General features: G+C 43.2%; 1 protein-coding gene across 2 annotated transcripts in view; it reads right to left on the bottom strand.

The window, feature by feature from the left end:
• LOC126355684 (organic cation transporter protein-like) overlaps positions 1 to 24,652 on the bottom strand; it is a 580,417-nt gene that overhangs the window by 141,662 nt on the left and 414,103 nt on the right. Inside the window, exon 1 of one of the 2 annotated variants that reach the window (XM_050006061.1) lies at positions 10,205 to 10,460. The exons of the other annotated variant lie outside the window; for it this stretch is intronic. The gene's annotated coding sequence lies outside the window, so the exon portion shown is untranslated. Of the gene's footprint in view, positions 1 to 10,204; positions 10,461 to 24,652 lie in introns of those variants that run through there. 2 annotated transcript variants of the gene reach the window in all.

Genomic DNA, 24,652 nt, shown 5'->3' with positions numbered 1-24,652 from the left:
GCTGCAGGGTGACGCAAACGCTGTAGCCTTACTAGTGTGACGTCCCACGTTCGTCGAACGCACACTGTGCGTCCCTGCATACTGCGTAATAATAAGGAAACACAATCGATTCTTCAGATTTCAGAGCGTGTTAATCTCTGAACAGTAGTATGAGGTTCACTTAAGTTTTTGAAAACGACCGCTAGATTGCGCTACTGAGATGCGACTTTGCAATGACTTATATTGTTCGGTGTTGTTGAACACCATGTGAACACAGAAAGTGGACCGGCAGTTTGGTTACAGTGAATGTTTAAGAAACCAGCATTGGGAAAAAAATGGTAATTTCACGTGAAGGTTATCGTCGGCTGACTTCTTACGATTTTCGTAATGCCCTGACCTAGCACCATTGCCTCTAGTCGCTTCTTTCAATTCTTGGTGTTCAGTCACTTTCAGAAACGACTCATTGCAATTGCTTTGTAGAATTTCGTCGCGGTCTCACTTCCGTCAACGGTGAATTTTAGAAAAGTCGATCTAAAGCGTTAACATGACTTAAGAGGTCGATACCGTGGTGACAAGACTGTACTGTCTGCTCGAAACCTAACAACCCATGCCGCTAAGGGCACAAAAGTACTGAAGCGCACTATCAGTTCCGAGTGCAGTTCTGACAATTACGTGAGTCAGGTCCGAATAACAATTTCGTCAAGCCACGACAGAGCAAGGTTCTCCAAGCGATCGCCTCCTTCTTTAAGGAGAAGGACCGAAATATGGGAAATAAGCTAGATTGCTTTAAATGTAACTCTTTTGCTAACTTCTAGCGATCCTGAAACGCCTTAGATAAACCATTTAAAATGTGTGTACTTACTCATGTTTAAGTGAACAGTTTCTGTGGTAACAAATAAACAGTCAACAGGCCGATAGCGGGCGCTTTGTGTTTCTCAGTTCCTGGATATTTTTGCGAAAATTCTGCATGCTAACATTAACAACATTTATATCATCGTAATTGTATCTGTAAGAGCTTTTCAATGTACTTAAAAATAATATTGGTCTGTTTTTCTAGCACGATTGATTCCATATCTCTGTTGATACAATAGTGAAAAGTGTTAACCATGCAACAAAATTACGTGTCCTCTGCCTACTGCCTAGCCGGAAACCTCGTTTCGATATCTCGGACCGCTCACGAAATAAAAGGGATGCAAGTTCTGGATGATGCTCCCCCGCTCTGCACAGGTACACGTGACTTAGAGGACAATGTTGGAAAATCTACGAGGCTATTTGTGGATGATGGTGCTGCATTTACGGAAGTCGGTGCGCCATAAAAGCGTAGCGGAATGCCAGAAGAACTGTAGAGAGATGATGTATGGTGCAGGAACAGGCAGCTGACCATCGAAGTAAATTGAAATAGCTGGAAAGACCCGTTACTGTTTGTTTATAGCTCTAAAGACCCTGTTTGTTTACACGATTGATGATGAATCACTGGAAAAGGTTAACTGTCAAGAAGGATGCATATAAAGCGATTTACAATGAAGCTACATAAAACTGGTTTCATAAAAGGCAGATGTCAAAGAGATTCATTAGTAGAATACTAAAGAAATGCAAAATGGTTCAAATGGCTCTGAGCACTATGCGACTTAACATCTGAGGTCATCAGTCCCCTAGAACTTAGAACCACTTAAACCTAACTAATCTAAGGACACCACACACATCCATGACCGAGGTAGGATTTGAACCTGCGACCGTAGCGGTCGCGCGGTTCCAGACTGTAGCGCCTAGAACCGCTCTCGGCCACACCGGCCGGCAAAGAAACGCAACCCATCCACGAAGTAGATAGCTTATAACACTCTCGGACGACCGGTTTGTGAGTATTGTTCTTTAGTCTGGCATCAATACTGGTACAGCCAGTAGAGGAGTTACAAAAGGTCCTAAGAAGACCAGGGCGTTTCGTCACTGCATGCCTTAGCAAGTGTCAGGCAGTCTGATTTGTTAAATATGCGCGAGAGCGTCACGCGAGAGGTCGTTCCGCTCTAGTGACAGACGGCACAAGAGACTGTTCTGCATCACAGAGGTTACTGTTAAAATTTCAAAAGCGCATATTGCGACAAGAGTCAAGGAACTTATTGCTTCCTCTCACGTATACAGCATAGTTCAACACTATCATAATAATAAAGTCAGAGAAAAGCAAATGCATACAGAATCTTACTGAAAGTTGGTCTTTACGAGCATCGTTCGCGAATCGAAGTTGAAAAGGAAAAATTATGGAATGATCGTGTGGCATTTATTAGCCGGCCTCGGGGGGTCGGCCGCCGTATTGCAAGTCTTTTATAGTTGACGCCACTTCGGCGACTTCTGTGTCAATGACGATGAAAGACTCAACACTCAGTCGACTGCCGGGAATCGAACACGCGCCCCCTTGCACAGTAGGCGGTAAGGCTACCGCTGCGCTACGGAAGCGGACAAGAAAAATTATAGAGATTTACGAAGTGCCCACACCACAATCCGGTTCCACAAATCACAAAATTGTTCAAATGGCTCTAAGGACTATGGGACTTAACATCCGAGGTCATCAGTCCCCTAGACTTAGGACTACTTAAGTCTAACTAACCTTAGGACATCACACACAACCATGTCGGAGGCAGGAATCGAACCTGCGACTGTAGCTTCAGCGCGGTTCCGGACTGACGCGCCTAGAACCGCTCGACCACAGCGGCCGGCCCACAAATCACAGACAAGTTTAGTGAGGCTACTGCGCCGACCAAGACGACAATAGCGGTGCTATCTATTGTTGTATCGATTACTGTATAACTATGATTCCAGTAAATAGTGAAGTAGAATAGCAGGTTTATCACATGATCGAGCAAACAAACAAAATTTCTTACTGAGGAAAACGGTTATGCAAGCAATCCAGAACGTTTAAGAAGTAGACGACTCTTTGCAAACAACAGGCGAACAACAATTTTTGATTAAGAACTGTGAATCTCGCAATGTAGACGATAAAAGAGTAGGTCGCCTCTCGGGTATCCATTTCTTTCATGCGTTGCTTTTTCGAAAACACTAGAAGGCAACGAAGAATAGAACTGAAAAAGTCAATGCCATGTAGTGTGGCTTTGTATTGCTTAAATGGAACAGTGACCTTAGGCCACACACAATACAAGGTTTGTCCGTAAAGTAAAGTCACGAAGTCCAGAAAAAAAGTAATTTATTGTTCAGAACAGTACAATGCATCAAAATTCTTCGAAATACAACACTCTTGCGTCAGTATATTTTTGCCAACGGGATTTCCAAGCGTTGTAGGCGTCTTGGACGGCCTGGATTGAAATTTTCTTTGGGACGGGCGCAGCAGCAACTTTCACCTTGTCGATTGTCTCGAAACGGTGTCCTTTGAAGGGTATCTTGAGCCAAACAAGGACAAAACGGTTGCCGTAGCGAGGTCGTCACTGTAGGGGGCTGGCGCAGCGTTATCACGTCGTTTTCGGCCAGATAGTCCCTCACCAAGAAGGCGGCGTGGCTGGGAGCATTGTCTTGGTGGAGTGTCCAGGAAAAGACGACATGTGGTCTGACGTTCGCGACCTTTTCTCAGCTTTTTGAGCACCACCATAGTTTGAACTATCAAACTAATACTAATTCTACTGGCTGCGTTCAAAAGTTCACGCACACGAGTTGCACTTTCACTTTTCGACATTGGAGGACGTCCACAGCGATTTTCGACGTTGAAGTCATCTCAGGTTACCAGAAACACCTTGTACCACTGAGAAACTTGGCATTTTGACATTAATTCCCAAATGCCTGCTGAGTCGCTGGAAACATTTCGGCAATGTGTTGCCCAAGTTTCACGCAACATTCGATTCCTTACCACGGTTCAAGTGCACGCTGGATAGTATGTGGACACGGACTATTAAACATAGGGACAGGTCCTGATTCATGACTCTCCGGGAGTGCGGAGCAAACTGGGGTTGGCAGCGTAGGAAGCTAACAGCCCTCACCCAGTAGTCCGGGCGGGTGGATCGCGCTCCAACCAATTCAACTGGTGACACACAATTAAACTGGTGACATTACTTTGCAGAGAAACCTTGTACCAAATGACTAAGTACAGCGGAACTAAGATTCTCATAATTGCTCAATGTACATTATCTGACCAGGTCAGAACTTTATGAATACTTAGCATATAGTCAAACAACCTACATATAAATTTTCTCCATTTGTACGTGAGACGTGGACGTGAGGGAAGAAGGGGAGGGAGGGAGAGAGAGAGAGAGAGAGAGAGAGAGAGAGAGTAAAACACCCCTAACTTCTCCCACGAACCGCAACAAAGTGGAATTACTTCCTTTTTTTCATTTGCTAGCAACAACAGACTGTTAGGAAAGATCTTTTACTGTTTAATGCTAATTACGTCCACAGGACACATTTGCACAATTCCTTCGAATCCCTATGTGCAGTACTGATGGCAAGTTATCTTTTCAGATGATGGGAAAAGCTGTCACTTCTTCTTACCGTACCCTATCTCATTTTTACTCTGTGAGGTACTCGAAATTCACTTTTTATTTGGGTAATATGTTATCATAAAACAGAGGCAAGATCAGAAGTAGAAAATTTCCGGATTTATTCAATTTTCCATACCCGTTTTACACTGTGCCGCTCCTTACCCTCCATTGGCATTGTGGTCTGACTCTTAAAATACCGTGCCATCTGTTTTGCATTTGAAAATCATGTTGCCCAGACAGACCTTCCAAAAAATTTAATGGCCTATCTACCCCGGCCTTTTATGGACCACATTCTGTCCTCTTCACTATGTCAATTCTTCTCAGTGGTTACACGACAGAACGGCCTATGGATTCACTTTAATTGGACATTTAGTATACAACTAACTTATCAGTTTCAGTATAGCGTTATTTGTTTTAGCACCACAATTACAGTAGAACACACGCTTAAGTGACATGTAAAGTTACAGGGCTACAATAAAGCACTACCTTCACAGTATAAAGTAGCTGCAATTTAAGATATCCTAAAAACACTATCAGATCAAAAGTGTCATGGCGTAAGCTGTCGCCAGCACACCAATCGGTAAGGATGTAGCAAGAAGATCGAAAGTAGGCGCTGGATGAAGCGCATCTGTCTGGAGAGAGGCCAAAGACAGACAGGCAAGCAACACGCCGCCAACGTCCTCTCGCCCACAAGTATTTAGATCGCCGCCGCTCACCAGAAGGCTCAGTCACTAGGGCAGTCGCTCACTCGCATTCCAGTTTGGTGTCTGTCGTTCATCGCATAGTGGGACTTTCACTTCACCAGCAGTGAGGCTACTGTGGACTATTACGGAAGAGCTTGTACCACAACACATGGACTCAAAGATTAGTAGTTTATGTAAGCAAAAAACCCTGTTAATTCATGTGTGAAGTTGTGTTGCAGAAAGAGGATACTGGCCACCAAACAACATCTTCTCTGTTAATTCCTATCGTACAAGACTGTACAGTGGCGACGGAGACACAACCGTGGCGACGGAAACACAACAAAAAGTTCAAACGGTTCAAATTGCTCTGAGCACTATGGGACTTAACATCTAAGGTCATCAGTCCCCTAGAACTTAGAACTACTTAAACCTAACTAACCTAAGGACATCACACTACAAAAAGTATCCAGATATCCATACATTATGCGGCACTGACCCCTAGACGTCACGAAAGGCGAATTTGTCAGTATAATAGGACGTGAGGAGTGTAACAGCAGAATGGATCAGTTAGGAGAGCTCAGTGACTTTATTGGATGTCGCCTGAGTCACAAATCCATCACGCCCATTGCAACCCTTCCAAAGCAGCCCAAGTCGACGTGATCTGACTGTGAAATGGAATCACCCATACTAAACCAAGACCAGATGGACCTTATGTAGCCGGCCGGGGTGGCCAAGCGGTTCTAGGCGGTACAGTCTGGAACGGCGCGACCGCTACGGTCGCAGGCTCGAATCCTGCATCGGGCATGGATGTTTGTGATGTCCTTATGTTAGTTATGTTTAAGTAGTTCTAAGTTCTAGGGGACTGATGACCTCAGATGTTAAGTCCCATAGTGCTCAGAGCCATTTGAACCATTTTTGACCTTATGTACAGGCGGAGAGGACCCGTCGAGCATTGTCAAAATGTGCTACCAACAGCGCAGCTATGACAATGGGAGCTCCTCTTAAGCCACACATTCCTACAGTCAGTGCAAGCGACAGATGAAATGGTGTAACGTACGATAGCACTGGGCGCTGGACGCTGGACGACTGTAAACGAGTGATTTCGAGTGGTGAATCACGCTGTACCCTGTAGCAATCCGATAGAAGTGTTTGAGTTTGATCAACAGCTGGAGAACGTTACCTGCCATCATGTGTGCGGTAGGGGTGTTTCTCGTGGGAAGGGTGTGGTGCCTTTATTGGCATAATAAAACGCTAAAAGCTGAGGGATATGAACACATTTTATAGCACTGTGTACTGGGTACAGCAGAGGTCCAGTTCGGAGACGATGACTGTATCAGCATGACAATGCGCCCTGTCATAAAGCACCATCTGTGAGACAATACCATTCCTAACACGGACTGGCCTGCCCAGATTACCGACTGTACCTACTGGAGAACATTTTCAGTGAGTTATAATATTGACTTTGCTCCAAACTCAGTGTCCAAATCACTACCTTTTCTGGTTTTGGCACCCGAGGAAGAATGTACTGCCATTCTTCCACAGACATTCGGAAATCTCACTGAAAGTGTCATCAGGAGAGTCAAAGACTATAGAGAGGTCGAGGATGGACATACGTCATATTAGTGTTCACTGTTATGTGGACTCGGGAAAATCGGAACAGAAGAGAATCGAAGTATCTGATATGTCGCGCTAGAGACGAATGTTGAAAATTAGGTGGACTGGTAAGTTGAGGGACGGAGTGTTTCTCAACAGAATCTTCGAGGGAAAAAAATGGAAATCACTGACAACAAGAAGGATTAGGACGATAGGACATCTGTTAAGACATGAGGGAATAATTTACATGGAATTAGAGGAAGCTGTAGAGGAAGACTGAGATTGGAATAATCCAGCAAATAATTAAGGACATAGGTTGTAATTGCTACTCTGAGATGAAAAGGTTGGCACAGGAGAGGAATTCGTGGTGGGCCGCATCAAACGAGCCAGAAGACTGATGCAAAAAAAAAAGTCGAGATACTTTTAATCAGAGAGCATTTTTGTGCTACCGTAACGTGTCCAAGAAGGAATGGTCAAAATTATGGGATATGACAGGAACAATCATTTGAAGCAAAGAAGTGTAGTAAACATGGACTCTAAAAAGCATACCATAAGAGCTATGAGCACTTTTTCCTAAAAGCAAGGGCCCTAAATTGCATATCGTAAGAGTTATGAGCAGTCGTTCAGCAGAAGAGATGCATTCCACAGTAGCGAAGATGAAGTCCTCATAGCTCTCAATCCACGCATTTTAGAATCCATGTTTACTACGCTCTTCTGCTTCGAATTGTAATTTCTGTCAAATCTTTCAAGATTAATCATTCCTCGTGGGACAGCCCGTATATGCCTGTGTGTGTGGATTCAGATTACCTTTAGGTATCAATGATATTATTGCAGTTTGACTTCAATAACAAATTAAAATACCCTGCAGGTAAATAAATCTATATGGATAATCCGCAAACCACTGTACTTTGCATAACTCAACAACCCTCGTATCAGTATTGGAGATTTTCTGTCCTATTCCATTCGCATATGGAGTGAAGGAAAGCTGACTGTCCGTATGCCTCTTTACGTGCCCTATGTTCCTTTTATCTTATTCTCACGGTCGCTTCGCAAGATACCCGATGGTGACTGCATAATAGCCGCACCGTCTCCCTCGCACCGAGTGGGTGTTGTTTAGAGTACCTGTTGAGTTTAGGGGAGTGTAAGGAATGTGTGTATAGTGAGGGGTTTTGTTTATGTTACGTAATGGAGACAGAAGGTCGGGGATGAATCCTCGTTCCAGGACTTAGCCTACACCTCTCGAGTAACAAGAAGTTTAGCATCGCCCTCCGACGAACGGATCACTGTCAACACTGTCACATACCCTCGCTACGGAGAGTTTTGGAATTTAATCCAGAATATTCGAGCAAAATCCGATGATTGATAACTCTGCGCCGCCACCTCTCCGCCCCTTGCCAGCAAAATGCCGGCAGTGAAAATTTAATTCACTTCTAGGATTCGGACCGGCTATGCATGTGCCGAGTGCCACCGTACAGGCGAACGCATCTGTGGTGGCGTGTTTTGTTATACAAGTAAACTTACCTGAATTTTCTCATGTTGGGAAAAAATGGGAAGAGTGATCTTTTTTTCTTGATAAAAACTTTCAACATCCAAGATCACATAAATTATTCTGGTTCTTGGACAAGCGGTTTCGTCAGAGACAACTGTAATCTTCCGGTCTTCAAAACAATTCTGTTACGTTAACGTGTTCACTGTGAGTTAGAGCCTCATACCACGTTCTCATCATGGTGGATAAAATATCGCACTTCATACAAAGATTTGTCCCGAATAAAACAATTACAGTTAAAAAGTACCTTGTGAACATGACCATTTCCGAATAGGTAGCGCTCACAGATGATTGTTAGTTATTGTGAGTTATAAGAATTGAGGATCATGTGTGAGCGCTGCCTATATGGACATGGATATGTGCACACGGCGCTTTTAACAGCAAATTTTTATTCTTGATAAACCTTTGTATGAGGTTTAGTAACAAAACGTTTTTTAAGACCAGAACATGGCATTTACGATGGGTGTTTTTTAAGTAAGTACCGTTTTGAAATTAAAACAACACGTGCTGAGATATCTCAATAATTTTATTTTACATGAAAGTCTGTACCTTAATCTACGCACTGACGCCATTACAGTCTGATTCTTCCTTGTTTACGTTGTGTACTGAGTGTTTAAGATGCCTCCGATAATCGTGAGTCCTGCCGACTGTGAAGTACGGGCTGTTATAAAATGTCTTGGTGTGAAAGGCCTAACAGCGTTCGATATTCATCGTGAGACCTGTGCAGTTTACGGAGAAAACATTATGAGTGATGGAATGGTAAGAAAGTGGGTGCGAGCATTTAAAGATGGCCGCGCAAATGTGCATGATGAACAATGGAGTGGGTCTCCTTCGGTCGTTAATGAAAGTTTGGTGCAGGAAGTGGACAATAAGGTGAGAGAAAACAGACGCTTTACAATTTCCTCCTTGCGGGATGACTTTCCAAATGTTTCTCTTAATGTTTTGTATGGCATTGTGACCGAGCACTTTAATTACCGAAAACAGTGCGCACGTTGGGTACCGAAAATATTGACGGATGTGCACAAAACCAAACGTTTAGACAGTGCATTGACTTTCCTTGAGCGGTACCTCAACGACGGTGATTATTTTTTAAGCCAAATTGTTACCGGCGATGAAACATGGGTGGCCTACGTCACACCAGAATCAAAGCAACAGTCCATGGAAGTTGAGCAAGGGCATCGTTTTGCAGCAAGACAATTCCCGTCCCCATGTGGCGAATCAGACCAAAGATCTCATCACATCTTTTCGATGGGAAACTCTATATCGTCTTCCGTACAGCCCCGATCTTGCACCCAGTGACTACCATCTGTTCTTGCACTTGAAGAAACACCTGGGCGGTCAGCGTCTTCAAGACGATGACGAAGTCAGAACAGTGGTGGTGCAGTGGTTAACAAGTCAGGCGGCAGACTTCTACGAGGAGGGTATTCAAAAACTGGTACAAAGTTATGACAAGTGCCTCAATATTGACAGAAATTATGTAGAAAATTAGATTAAGGTACAGGCTTTCATGTAAAAATAAAATTATTGAGCTTTCTTAGCACGTCTTTTTAAATTTCAAAACGGTACTTTAAAAAAATACGCCTCGTACATCTGTCGAAACCGGTTGTCGAAAGTAAAGGGGAATTAATGCGATCTTGGCTACTGAAGATTCTTTTACCAAAATAAACTTACATTTTTACACAGTACCGTTACTATTCAGAAATAACAATTACGTAAAGACCGTGTCCGATTTCGACAAAAGAATTCTGCAGCCTCCAGCTTCCATACCGATAAAACGACGTCTGTGACGTCCATATTCGAAATTGCAACCGGTGCTAAGCTTAACAAGTGCGAAACTTAGATTGTGCTTGCCAGTAATGAAACGGAGACTTCAGCACCGCACGTTCTTAGCAGTAATAAGCGGTACGTGGGCTATGGCTTCGACTTACCTCAGATACGGCAAGGCGCGTACGAAACTTCAAGCGTACAAGCAGGCAGTAATTTCGGGCATCGAGCGTAGAGACACGCTGTCGTCCTGCTTCGGTATCTTATCAGAGCAGGAGCGAATACTGTGCCCTGTGCAGCTCGCTGGGAGACACCTGTGAGCTTTTCTTCGCCAGATAGGCCCCTGCTCGCACCTGCCCGTGAGCTCTACTCCCTCCCGTCTCCCCCTGCGACCCTACCACTCACAGCTGTTTCACTGTCCTCCGCAAAGCTTTCGCGATCGTGTTTACCGTAACGTAGGCGCCTGATTGGTCGCCGCCGACTGTCAGCTGATGTTTTTTTTTTTTTCTTTTTCTGAGCGCGTGAATCAGCAAAATGGATTTATATGGGTGCGTCACGCAACTGCCTGTTTCTGGTACGCAGGTACCGAGACAGACGCCGAGATGGCAGTGGCTCGCTAGAAGCTCCGTCGTGGCCCTGAGTGACTTCGTAGTTGCGATAAATCTTACCAGTGGCGGTCGTTTGATTATCTGTAACACTTCATCGTCGCTACATCGCTGTTAATTTCTTTTACGGGTCACCGGATGAGGAGAATCACGTGTTACTACACTCGCACCAAACGTACTGGTGCACACAATGCTCATATTCGAGCACACAAATTACGTAACCACACTCACATCTACACATACATCTACATCTACAGGATTACTCTGCAGTTCATAGTCACGGGCTTCGCAGGGGGTTCATCGAACCACTTTCGCAACGTTTCTCTACCGTTCGAACCTCGAGAAGCACGAGGGAAAATCGAACACTTAAATTTTGTTTCCGTACGTTCTTTAATTTCTCTTGTTTTATTACGATGGCCATTTATCCCTATGAAGATGGAAGACGACAAAAATTTAGCATTCGGAGGGAAAGTTGGTGACTGAAATTTTGTGAAAAAATCTCCCCGCAACGAGAAACACCTTTGTTTTTAATGACTGTTACCGCTACTCGCGCAGCAATATACTCCAAAAGAAGAGGGAAAAGCGTAATTTACATAGTCTCTTTAGTAGATTAGTTGTATCTTCTAAGTTTTCTGCCAATAAAACGCAGTCTTTGGTTCACCTTCGTCAGTGTTAGGGTTCCAGTTTAAGTTGTTCGTAACTGTAATCCCCAGGTATTACCGAATTTGTGTTATTTATCGTGTAACAAAAATTTAACGGATTCCTTTTACTATTCACGTGGGAGACCTGACACTTTTTATTGTTTATAGTCAGTTACCACAAATATCATATCTAAACGGCAAATATGACTTGTTTTCCTTTTTCTACTACAAACTGTGCCCTTTCTAACAGAAAATCACGAATCTAACTGCACAACGGTGACGATACTCCATAGGTACGGAATTTGATTAAAAGTTGCTTGTGAAGAACAGTTTCAAATGCACATAGATCCATGCACATACAAAAAATTTTAATTATTGTCTAGGGAAACGGACTATATTGTCCTAGAAATAAAATAATCTCAATCCCAATGTTCCAACCATAGGGACTCCTCCCCCGCCGCCCCCCCCCCCTTAGACTACTGGGGTACTGAGCTGGGAAAAAACCATGAAATTTTTAATCGGTCGGGTCTCATACAGCCCGTTCTCTTCCTTGGAGTAGACAACAACAATAGTTTTCCATCAGTGCAGGTAATACGGTTCAGTTTCGTAAGTGTTATTACAAGAGCCTGAAAGAGTCTTCAAGAAGAACTGACAGCGTACGACAATGAAGTTACTCGCGAAGATATCAAATTCAAAGTATCCTGAATATCCTCGCCAAGTCGAGTTGGAATTAAAATTAGGACTCTGGACGATAACCTCAACTGTCTTCGCCAGGTTCCGTTGTCTACAGGTCCCAGAAATTGTGTTCGCATCTGCGTTTGCTAAGAATGTAAATATGTCGGTGAATATCTCAGCAGTCTCAACATCGAGACCTCGATTCGATGCACCGCAAAGATTATAGCCGATGTCCCGAGGTAAGCTATTTTTGTACACTGAGACCAAACAGAAATCAACAGAAATCTTGTCCCGTACATCGACATAACGAGACACTTATCATCAAAGAAGCCGCAGAGAACATATTGTGCACCAATAATTTCAACTGCGACTACAATTTCAGTCTTAGAGGCCACGGAAGCTGGCTCTCGACATTGAGCGACTAAGAGATTGCAGAGGACGTCGCCGAGATATTTACATCCTAGACCAGTCACCTCTGTATTACTCGCATAGTAACTGCGAAGAAACCATGGGTAACAGAAGAAATACTTCAGTTGATAGACGAAAGAAAGATTTACAAAAATGTCCAGTAAAGTTCAAGAATACAGAAATACAAGTCACTTAAAAACGAAATGACATGCAGGAAAGCTAAGGCGAAAAATATGAAGAAATCTAAAAAAAGATGACTGTCTGAAGGACTGACTCAGTACACGGAAAAGTTTAAAACCACCTTCGGTGAAATTAGAAGCAAGGTTGGTGAATAAAATGGTTCAAATGGCTCTGACAAGGGAACCTCCCCATCGCACCCCCCTCAGATTTAGTTATAAGTTGGCACAATGATAGACCTTGAATAAACTGAACACAGATCAACCGAGAAAACGGGTTGTAGCACCTAGAACCGCTCGGCCACCCAGGCCGAACAAATGAATGCAACAGTTTCACTGTCGCACAGTTTTTCCTATGCTCTGTCAAATCATATGTTTTTAACCTTTTCAAATTTTTCCGTGTGTAGACCGTCAAATCCTGCATGTGTTCAAGCAAATCTGAATATGTCCTGGGATTTTGAAGAGCGAAGCTGATTATGTGTGAGTGCCTGAACTTAGATAATTGTCTGAAAATAAAAAAATTAAACTCTTCACTCGAGGGAAGACTTGAACGAAGGACCTCTCGCTCCGCAGCTGCTCACGCTAACCACGGGACCACGGCGCTCCTGAGCTCACACCCTCCTTTATGTTGCCTATCTTGCACATGGACTACTCATTTGGTATATTTTGCTTATTTTTTTCATAGTTCCACACAACTTCTTCCTGTATTCTCGATTGATCTGTGTTCAGTTTTTCAACAGAGCTTGCATGGCGTGTACAGGTACAGGTGCCCATGCAGCTTCAACACGGTACCACAGTTCATCAAGAGTAGTGACTGACGTATTGTGACGAGCCAGTTGCTCGGCTACCATTGACCAGACGTTTTCAATTGGTGACAGGTCTGGAGAATGTGCTGGCCAGGGAAGCAGTCGCACATCATCTGTATCCAGAAAGGCCCGTACAGGACCTGCAACATGCGATCGTGCATGTAGGGTTTCGCAGGGATCGAATGAAGGGTAGAGCGACGGGTCGTAACATCTGAAATGTAACATCCACTGTTCAAAGTGCCGTCAATGCGAACAAGAGGTGACCGAGACGTGTAACCCCATACCATCAGGCCGGGTGATACGCCAGTATGACGATGACGAATACACGCTTCCAATGTGCGTTCACCACGATGTCGTCAAACACGGATGCGACCATGATGATGCTGTAAACAGGACCTGGATTCATTCGAAAAAACGACGTTTTGCCATTCGTGCACCCAGGTTCGTCGTTGAGTACACCATCGCAGGCGCTCCAGTCTGTGATGCAGCGTCAAGGGTAACCGCAGCCATGGTCTCCGAGCTGATAGTCGATGCTGCTACAAACGTCGTCGAGCTGTTCGTGCAGATGGTTGTTGTCTTGCAAACGTCCCTATCTGTTGACTCAGGGATCGAGACGTGGCTGCACGATCCGTTACAGTCATGCGGATAAGATGGCTGTCATCTGGACTGCTAGTGATACGAGGCCGTTGGGATCCAGCACGGCGTTCCGTATTACCCTCCTGAAACAATCGGTTCCATATTCTGCTAACAGTCATTGGATCTCGACCAACGCAAGCAGCAATGTCGCGATACGATAAACCGGAATCGCGATAGGCTACAATCCGACCTTTATCAAAGTCGCGAAACGTGATGGGACGCATTTCTCCTCCTTACTCGAGGCATCACAACGACGTTTCATCAGGCAACGCCGATCAACTGCTGTTTGTGTATGAGAAATCGGTTGGAAACTTTCCTCATGTCAGCACGTCGTAGGTGTCGCCACCGGTGCCAACCTTGTGTGAATGCTCTGAAAAGCTAATCATTTGCATATCAAAGCTTCTTCTTCCTGTCGGTTAAATTTCGCATGTGTAGCACATCACCTTCGTGGTGTAGCAATTTTAATGGCCAGTAGTGTATTACAGACAGTAACTGAAAGAAATTCGTAGTGAGACGAACAGAAATGGCAATAATCAGACTTAAGTCACCGCGATTCGCGACGGCCTCGTGGACGTTATAGAAGGTGGGACATGGTTCTTCTAGAGCGAGTGACCATCACGGAAGGCAATGCATGCTCTGCAAATGCTTTCATGCTGGCCACAAGGTTGGTAAGTTCTTGTTGTAGGTGTTCCAGTCCTCCACCAGCGCGGTTGATGACAGCTAGACGGTTGTTGGTGCTTGTCGGAGTGCTGCAATACGCCCCCCCCCCCCCCTCCCACATCCGCACCCCCCCCCCCCCCCCAAACGCATCCCACACATTCTCGGTGGGATTTAAGTCGGAAGAACTAGCAAGCCAGGCCATGCGCTGAATATCATTTCGTTCCAGGAGTCCTCGACCTGCACTGTTCTATGCGGTCACGTAGTGTCATTCATAAAAATAAAGCCAGGATCGAATCCACCACTGAAAAGAAGCACATGGGGAACAGTACAGTCTCACCAAAATGTTGAGCTCTGAGTGTACCGTGTTCAAAGAGCTGGAGGAGAGTACGACCAGGAGCGCGCGATGCCACTGCTTGTTAGCCCGGTCCTTAAGCTCTTGGCGCCATCACAAACGATGCAGTCCCGTCAGATGTGGTTGCAATTGCACCCGCTGTTCACATCTGCTGAGCGTGTGTCTCAGACATACAATGGCAACATTGGTGCTCGCAGGCAACGCATCAATTCAGATATCAAGTCAGCAAACTCGTATTTAGTTTGAGATCGGTAAGTAGGTGGTCATACACACATTAAATATTAATTTATACTTTCAGAACATTCTAGCAGTTCATTTCTAATTTTTATCAACAGTAGAGGCATGTGCGAGCAAACGATGTTTGGCCTGTACAGTACCTAATATATCGACTTTTGGTGCTTCCCATAGCGGTGTTTTGGACGACGGAATATATGAGTAAAGCATAAGTGACAAAGAAGAATAAATTTTCTGATCAACTTGTTTTGTTAACTGTAGAGTTGTGAAATGACAAAGCAGAATCTTCTCCCTTTTTTTCACTATTTTCGAAACATTTCTGTTCTGTTCTGCTCCAGTAATATGGAACATGCGATCAAGTAGGCTCTTGCGTTAGATTGACACTTCACTAAGTTGAAATTAGACAAGAAAGGGAGTGCGAATATCTTTGTCCGAATCGATCTGACAGCCGCAGTTCGACATGCAGTTTAGCGGGACGTCACTGTACCAAGAGGACGCACCTTCCATTGCGTACATCACTACAATCGATGACAGCGTGACGACGGTCAGTTGTTTCTGGCGAAGACAATGGAGGTTATCGTCTAAAGTCAGAATTTTTATTCTAATTTGACGCGATAAGATAACCGAGAATATTTTCCTCAAGAGCTGACAGTTTAGCATGAATTCGAGTAGGAGGATGGAGCTGTTTTCCTGGAACAATGACGCCAATACTACGTCTGTGAATTTTCGGTTGTGACGACATCAGGAGAACTCGCCGTCACGTCTCTGTGCGTGTTTTCGTGGCCTGCAGGCTGGGTAGTTAAGTGGGGTGATGGAGCACGGAGCGCGCGGGTGCTTTCTTCTGGACAAGCTGGCGTCCCTAGGGTGTTGACCCGGCCCTGCGCGATAAACAAGGCGGCTAGCAACGGCTGTCCTCTGGCCGAGGGCCTCCCGAAGATGAGTGTGAGTCACCAGCGCAGTTGCCGTTACTTGGCCCACATCCGCTCACAATTCTCTCCATTCGAGCACTCGGAAAACACGCACAGTGCTGGTCCAATTTTTTCCCATACTACATACTCGGGATGATGGTTATCGTTGAAACAACCGGATTTTGCATACACAGGATTTTTACGTCTAGTTTAACCTGACTGTTAAAGCCGCTCAAAATAAATCGCTCTGAAATCAACGACTTTCGGATTCTTATTGCTGTTATTTCCAGTAAGAAACGAAGACTTCGTATAAAGACTAAAACATTCTGATGAAGGTGAAAAAGCAGGAGATCTCGATCGATACAGAGTTGCGGCTGTGAGAGAACTCTTGTTTCACTGTCGCCAGCAAAGATGGTGAAGGTGGCGGCGACGAAAAGAGCCAAAGTTCACAAGTTGATGACTTCCCTGCATCGTCACTTTTGCAAACAACCAGTTTTTCATTGTGAACCAACCACGAAACTAAGGAATCAGTTATTATCCCAAGTTAACAGTACATCGATAAAATTATTGGAATATCAAGGACGTCATAAGCGCGTGACTGTGGGAGATCGCTCTCTAAGTTTTCATATATTTTTAGGTTTCAGATATATATTTTAACTGCTTTTGTGATAATATTTACTATATAAGTGACTTATTAGTGGTTTCTTCATTCACCTCTGCCTTTCTTGTGTTGTGACCTGATATTTGAGAGTGTTTCGTATTGAGCAATTTAACCTCTTACCTGTGTTTACATTCCGCGCTGACCAGTTGCAGCTGCAGCGGCGCATCGAAAGCTAAGTACTAATTAATTGTTTGTGTATAGTGGTTTATTTAGGAACTTTAGTAGTCTTCAACCGGTGTTCTTGTTGTTTTCTGGTGAAATAATTTCAGAAGAAATTTTTGGAACCTGCTTTCAGTTTCGTTACTGTGTCATTAGACGTTTGATTTTCTTTCTGTGTTAGTCTTTTGTTATATTGTCATTTGTTTTTGATTAATACTGTCAATAACAGTAGTTACTTCTCTAGTAGAGCAAGTTTGTGATTATTGTAGTCAGTTTTTAACATCATCTTATTGTAGTAGCGGAACTTACATAAAGTAGTTTTCTTGTTTCAATACCTGTAAAATTTTACCATGAGTGAGAAGTGTGGGCTTTGCCGTAGGTTCGTGAGTAGTGGATTGCGGTGTGAGACTTGTTCGAAGTATTTTCACTGGGGGAATGCAGTGAGGAAGTCAGTGGGCATTCTGGTGAGATCCTCTCCTGGAACTGCAGGTTATGTAGCAAGAGTAAGTTGATAGAGGAGCAGGAGCGTAAAATCTGTGCCCTTCAGGTGCAGCTGAAAAACGCACAGGAGGAGCTAGATAGGATGAGGAGGGAGAAGGGGGTTGGGGAATGGGAGCTGGCTGTTGGCAAGAGATCTGCTAGGAGAAGGAGATTTTCAGATAGTTTTACTATTGATGTTTGCAATAGATATGACCAACTGTCACAGTCTAGTGGAGAGGAATCTCTAGTAGCTGTAGATGTAGAAAGTATGCAGCAGACCTCAGCAGTTACGGGGGTTAGGACAGTTGCAAAGTCTAAGAGGAAGAAGAAGGTTCTGCTGTTAGGTAGTTCTCATGGTAGAGGTGTAGGCCAGCAGTTGCAGGAAGTGTTGGAGAGTGAGTACCAGATCACCAGCATTGTGAAGCCTAATGCAGGATTGGCTCAGGTGACTTAACATAGGGGGGTTATGTAGGGATTTTACCAAAGACGATCAGGTAGTGATTGTGGGTGGGCCTGGTAATAGTATTGGCAGGGATGGCGAGTATGGCATAGATGGTGGCCTGGAAAAGATAGCCACTCAGACTGGCAACACGAATGTGCATTTCGTGGAACTGTTTCAGCGTCACGATCGGCCTCATCTTAATACAGCCGTCAGGCGTGATAACATGAGACTTGGGGGTGCTCTGATGACAGAAGGCACGAGTCACATTTCAGTGGTATTGGTGGAGTCTATCAGCAGGACGGGTTTCACAGACATGGCCTGCACCTCAACAGGTATGGAAAGGGGAGGTTGGCAAAGCTTATAGGTGACAGCATAGGTGTGGGTGGTGGGATCACTCACGGGAAAATTCCTGTAGTAGTGGGTGCTAGAGCTGTACCCTTTTTAGATTGAAGTCAGCTGATAGGTATTCCTGCTTAAGGGAAGTATCTCTAACAAAGAAACCACTTTCGACAAAGCTTAGGTATCCGATTAATGAGGGAAATAGTATATTTCATCAAAATATACAAGGTATTAGAGATAAAATTTGTGAACTGCTTATAGATATTGACTCAAATTATTGGTATATCTGAACATTGCTTAAATAAGGAGATAATTCAGAGGCTTCCTTTACCACGATACAGGTTGGCTGGCAGCTTTTCTAGGAGCTCTTTGTGGTGTGGGGGAGTAGCCATATATGTGAAAAACGGTATCCCATTTGAGTCAATTGATGTTTCAAAGTACTGCACTGAAATGGTGTTTGAATGTTGTGCAGGTGTGGTTAAATTTAGTGTAGCTAAACTTCTAACTGTTGTTATTTATAGATCCCCAGACTCCGATTTCACAACATTTTTGCTAAAGCTAGAGGAGGTTCTTGGTTCACTTTATAGGAAATACAAAAAGTTAGTTATATGTGGTGACTTCAATATTAATTGTATAAGTGATTGTGCAAGGAAAAGGATGCTGGTAGACCTTAATTCATATAATCTTATGCAAACGTTTTCTTTCCAACGAGAGTGCAAGGGAACAGTAGAACAACCATAGACAACATATTTGTTCATTCCTCATTACTAGAAGAGCATTCTGTTAGCAAAAAGGTGAATGGCCATTCAGATCACGATGAACAAATTTTAACTCTAAAAGATTTTTGTGCTGCAACACATGTTAAATACACAGTAGTTATCAACTTTTTAGGAAAGCTGATCCAGTTGCTGTAGAAATCTTTGTAAACCTTATCAAGGAACAAGAGTGTCAGGATGTTTATAGTGCTGATACAGTAGACGATAAATATAATACTTTCCTCAAGACTTTTCTCGTGCTCTTTGAAAGTTGCTTTCTGTTAGAACGTTCAAAACAGGGTACTAGCACAGACAGACAGCCTGGTTGGCTGACTAGAGGGATAAGAATATCCTGTAGAACAAAGTGGCAGTTATATCAAAAAGTTAGAAATAGTCAAAATCTAAATGCAGCAGCCCATTACAAACAGTATAGCAAGGTGCTTCAAAAATTTGTTAGGAAGGCAAAAAGTATGTGGTATGCAGATAGAATAACTAAGTCTCAGGATAAAATTAAAACCATATGGTCAGTTATAAAGGAAGGGGCTGGTCTGCAGAGACAGGTCAAGGATATAGAATCAGTGCGTAGTGGGAATGTCCGTGTTACTAAGTCGCATATATGTATAGTATTTAATAATCACGTTCTGAATATAGCAGGTGAATTAAATAGAAACCTAGTCCCAACAGGGAATCATATAGCGGTCGTAGAAAAAAAGTGTTCCGAGACTGTTACCTGAAATGCTCCTCCATGATACTGACAAGAGGGAGATTGAGTTAATAATTAAATCACTAAAGACCAATAACTCTCATGGATATGACGTCGTATCTAGCAAAATACTGAAGTATTGTTCTATGTATGTTAGCCCAGTACTTAGCCATATCTGTATCTTTTCCTTTAGGAGTGGTCGGTTTCCTGACCGATTAAAGTACTCGGTAGTGAAGCCACTTTATAAAAAGGGAGACAGGATAATGTTGTCAATTATAGACCTATTTCTATACCATCGGTGTTAGCTTAAGTTATCGAGAGGGTTGTATACACAAGGTTACTGGAGCATTTAAATTCACATATTTTGCTGTCAAATGTACAGTTTGGTTTTAGAAATGGTTTAACAACTGAAAGTGCTATATTCTCTTTTCTCTGTGAGGTTTTGGACGGATTAAATAAAAGTTTGCGAACGCTAGTTGTTTTCTTTGATTTAACGAAGACTTGACTGTGTTGACCACAAAATATTATTACAGAAGTTGGACATTATGGAGTAAGGCGAGTAGCTTACGATTGGTTCGCCTCTTACTTTAAGAAGAGAAAGCAGAAGGTAATTCTCCGCAATACTCAGAGTGGTAGTGATGTTCAGTCCCAATGGGTCCACTGTTAAGTGGAGCGTTCCCCAAGGGTCGGTACTGGGGCCACTGCTATTTGTTGTTTATATAAATGATATGCCTTCTACTATTACAGGTGATTCAAAAATATTTCTGTTTGCTGATGACACCAGCTTGGTAGTGAAGGATCTTGTGTGTAATATTGAAACACTATCAAATAATGTAGTTCATGAAGTAAGTTCGTGGCAGTAAGGCTCAGTTTTTACAGTTTCTAACTCACAATTCAACAAGAACCGATTTTTTGATCAGACAGAATGGGCATATTATAAGCCAGACGGAACAGTTCAAGTTCCTAGGCGTTCGGATAGATAGTAAGCTGTTGTGGAAAGCCCATGTTCAGGATCTTGTTCAGAAACTAAATGCTGCTTTATTGACCACTAGAACAGTATCTGAAATAAGTCACAGTTCAACACGAAAAGTAGTCAACTTCGCATATTTTCATACGTTTATGTCATATGGTATTATTTTTTGGGGTAATTCTTCTGATTCAAAAAGGGTATTTTTGGCTCAAAACGGGCTGTTCGAGCTATGTGTGGTGTAAGTTCGAGAACCTCTTGTCGACCCCTATCCAATAGTCTAAGAATTTTGACATTGCCCTCACGGTATATATTTTCTTTAATGTCGTTTTTTGTTAGCAATATTAGCTTATTCCCAAGAGTTAGCAGCTTTCACTCAGTTAATACTAGGCAGAAATCAAATCTGCATGTAGAATGCACTTCCTTGACTCTTGTGCAGAAAGGAGTGCAGTATTCTGCTGCATCCATTTTCAATAAGCTACCACAATAACTCAAAAATCTTAGCAGAAGCCCAAACACTTTTAAGCCTAAACTGAAGAGTTTCCTCATGGCTCACTCCTATTCTGTCGAGGAGCTCCTGGAAGAGCTGAAAAATTAAGCAAATTCCAGTGTTACATTGTTGACTTACTTTATTTAAACTTACGAATTGTCGCCTGAATATGTTACTGTACTTATATTTCATTTTATCTGTTTCTACTATCGTGTTATAATTTCATGTATTGACTCGTTTCATGACCATGGAGACTTCTCCGTAATTTGGTCCCACGGAGCAATAAATAAATAAAATAAATATATCTTCTTTCCCAATGAACTTTGTGGACATTTTCTACTTATATGATGTCGGCACGTTTGTTCAGCCTCCTCCCATTTTCAATCTTTTAAAGCAAATGATGGATTGTACTTGATTGCTACTGCACTTCGTGAAATATTTTCAGACTACGGATGGTGCCATTCTGCAATGTAACAATAAGAAGACAGCGAGAAACTGACATATAGACCAGCTGGAGACTAGCCTTCCACATTGCACGTACTCGCATACCGTTTAATAAGCCACATTATAAGGCAACAGATACATTTGTCGCAGCAAAGCTGTACTGGTTCTTACGTCATATGTTTTTGCTGGTTTCTAACGATCGGTGTTATTAAAAATAACATTGTTCGCTTTTCCCGTTTTTGTAATAATGCATTATTTCAAAGCAATGTAAATTTTACGAGCACACGATACTCATTAAAAAACATTAAAAAACCAAAAACTTCAGCACAGCAGCTGCCTGTCTTTTTCACCTGTTTATCAGTAAAAAATTAAAAAGCCTGTTATAACCTAGACCAAACAAATACAGAGAAATTCCTGTTATTCAGAACTAAAATACCGGTACCGGTTTTAACCGGTCAGATTTCCCACCGCTGCTACGTACGTGAGGGATTAATTCAAAGTATATAAGAGAGGATATGAAAACTGCACACATACATTTTCACTTGTTGTACAGGAGCATTCGTATAGACAAGAAACCCATAGTCTCTTGCGCTCAGTTAGGAAATAGTTTGACATTGATGTTACAAAGATTTCACGTTTCTTTGGTGGCGTTGGGTTTACCGTATGAAAAACTTATCAGCAATTAACTACATTCTGACGCTATCATGTGGACAGCATAGTACTAATGGAACTATTCCCTCATTTGCCTTAATCGATTTTAGGATACTGCAATACACCGAAGTCGGGGCTGTTTCAACGGGCATTTTAAACCAGCAACTAACGATTTCGACTTCGGCGACTTACCACGGCGCATCTCGCTAGGTGCATTATGACGGGTCCAACGTGACTAATCTGTTATTAAAAATCTACAATGAAATCATCCTTAATATTGCAGACAATAGTGTTTGGTGTCTCGTCATGGCGAATCACATACGCATACGTCTTACGAGTGCCACGTCTTACAGGAGGTGAGGGAGTCCTTGGTGAAGGAGTATTTCATTGGTGTCGCCACTCAGTCTCGTAAAATCCAATTACTTGGTAACGTGCAACTAGGAATTATGATTTTCTTATACACTTTGGGACATAATTAATAGTGGAAACTGACAACAGGCGAAAGTATACGATAATAGTAGGAACAGCCACTGATTTCATTGAGAACTATTGTCCCAGTTAGTACAAATGTATTTGAAAAGTAAACTTTTCGGCTAAGTTCCCAAAATTCATCCTGGTCCTTGCTTGTGGAATGTGGTATATGCATGATGGGCACTAGCACATGTTGCTGCTAATTAATATGCAAAAATATATAGGGTGTTGCTGATATATGTACAGATATTTCTGTTGGTGACGGAGAATGCTGTACTGAACATCATTTCAGTATTTACATGATTCGCAGACCAATAATTACACCTACCCCCAAGTCGTACATTTTTACATTTGGCAACAGCAAGCCATTAATGTTTACTTTACACTGAGCAGCAACTAATAAGTTGAAGCGTGGACGCATAACGTTACTCTATACTGACAGGGTTGGTCCACCTAATGGTGCATTTACGACCATGCAGGAAGCATTGGGTAGTAAACTGAGGCGGTCGGGAGGGGGGGGGGGGGCAGATTACGATAAGTCACACACCGAGCAATATTAAGATTTTTACATTTTTCATATCTGCGTGGGTGTGGTAAGCTGCAGCAAAATTGCGTCTTGTAGAGGAAACAGTGCAACATGTTCGGATGAAAAATAGCGTTGTGGCACAAATAAGATAGCGATTGTTTTGAAAGTGTGTTAATGTGCTTGTAAATGTGTATGATCAGTCAAATCCATATGATATCGCGACATCATCAGGGGTAGCCATTAACATTATGTATTATGGGGCATGCCACGTTACAGGATGCGATTACTTGGCTTATCGTCACAGTGTAGAACGTTTACTACTTTCAAATAATACTAATATTTAATGCAACCATAACTATGGGACAATTTCTACACCGAAGCGCCAAAGAAACTAATATAAGAATGCGTATTCAAATACAGGGAGATGTAAACAGCGCCGGCCGCAGTGGCTGTGCGGTCCTAGGCGCTGCAGTCCGGAACCGCGGGGCTGCTACGGTCGCAGGCTCGAATCCTGCCTCGGGCATGGATGTGTGTGATGTCCTTAGGTTAGTTAGGTTTAAGTAGTTCTAAGGTCTAGGGGATTGGTGACCTCATGTTAAGTCCCATAGTGCTCAGTCATTTGAACCATAGATGTAAACAGGCAGAATACGGCACTGCAATCGGCAACGCCTATAGAAGACAAGTGTCCGGCAGAGTTGTTAGATCGATTACTGTTGCTACAACGGCAGCTTATCAGTATTTAATTCAGTTAGAATGTGATGTTATAGTCGGCGCACCAACGACGGGACACAACATCTCCGAGATAGCGATGAAGTGGGTATTTTCCCGTACGACCATTTCACGAGAGTACCGCGAATTTCCGAAATCCGGTAGAACATTAAATCTCCGACATCGCTGTGGCCGGTAAAAGATCCTGCAAGAATGGGACCAACGGCGACGGAAGAAAACCGTTCAACGTGACAGAAGTGCAAACCGGACGCAAACTGCTGCAGATTTCAATGCTAGGCCATCAACAAGTTTCAGCGTGCGAACCATTCAACGAAACATCATCGATATGGGCTTTCGGAGCCTAAGGCCCACTCGTGTACCTTTGAAGACTGCACGAAACAAAGCATTACGCCTCGCCTGGGTCCGTCAATACCGACATTGGACTGTTGATGCCTGGAAGCATGTTGCGTGATCGGATTAGTCTCGTTTCGAATTGTGTCGAGGGGATGGACGTGTACGGGTATGGAGACAACCTCATGAATCCGTGGACCCGGCATGTCAGCAGGGGACTGTTCAAGCTGGTGGAGGCTCTGAAATGGTGTGGGGCGTGTGCAGTTGGAGTGATTTGTGGCTTCTGATACGGTAGATACTACTCTGACAGGTGACACGTACGTAAGCATCCTGTCTGATTACCTACATCCATTCATGTCAATTG

This window comes from Schistocerca gregaria, chromosome 1, assembly GCF_023897955.1.
Source record: "Schistocerca gregaria isolate iqSchGreg1 chromosome 1, iqSchGreg1.2, whole genome shotgun sequence".
Classification (NCBI taxonomy): Eukaryota; Metazoa; Arthropoda; class Insecta; order Orthoptera; family Acrididae; genus Schistocerca; species Schistocerca gregaria.
The sequence above is the reverse complement of the archived record's forward strand: the minus strand, read 5'-3'. Positions and strand labels throughout refer to the sequence as shown.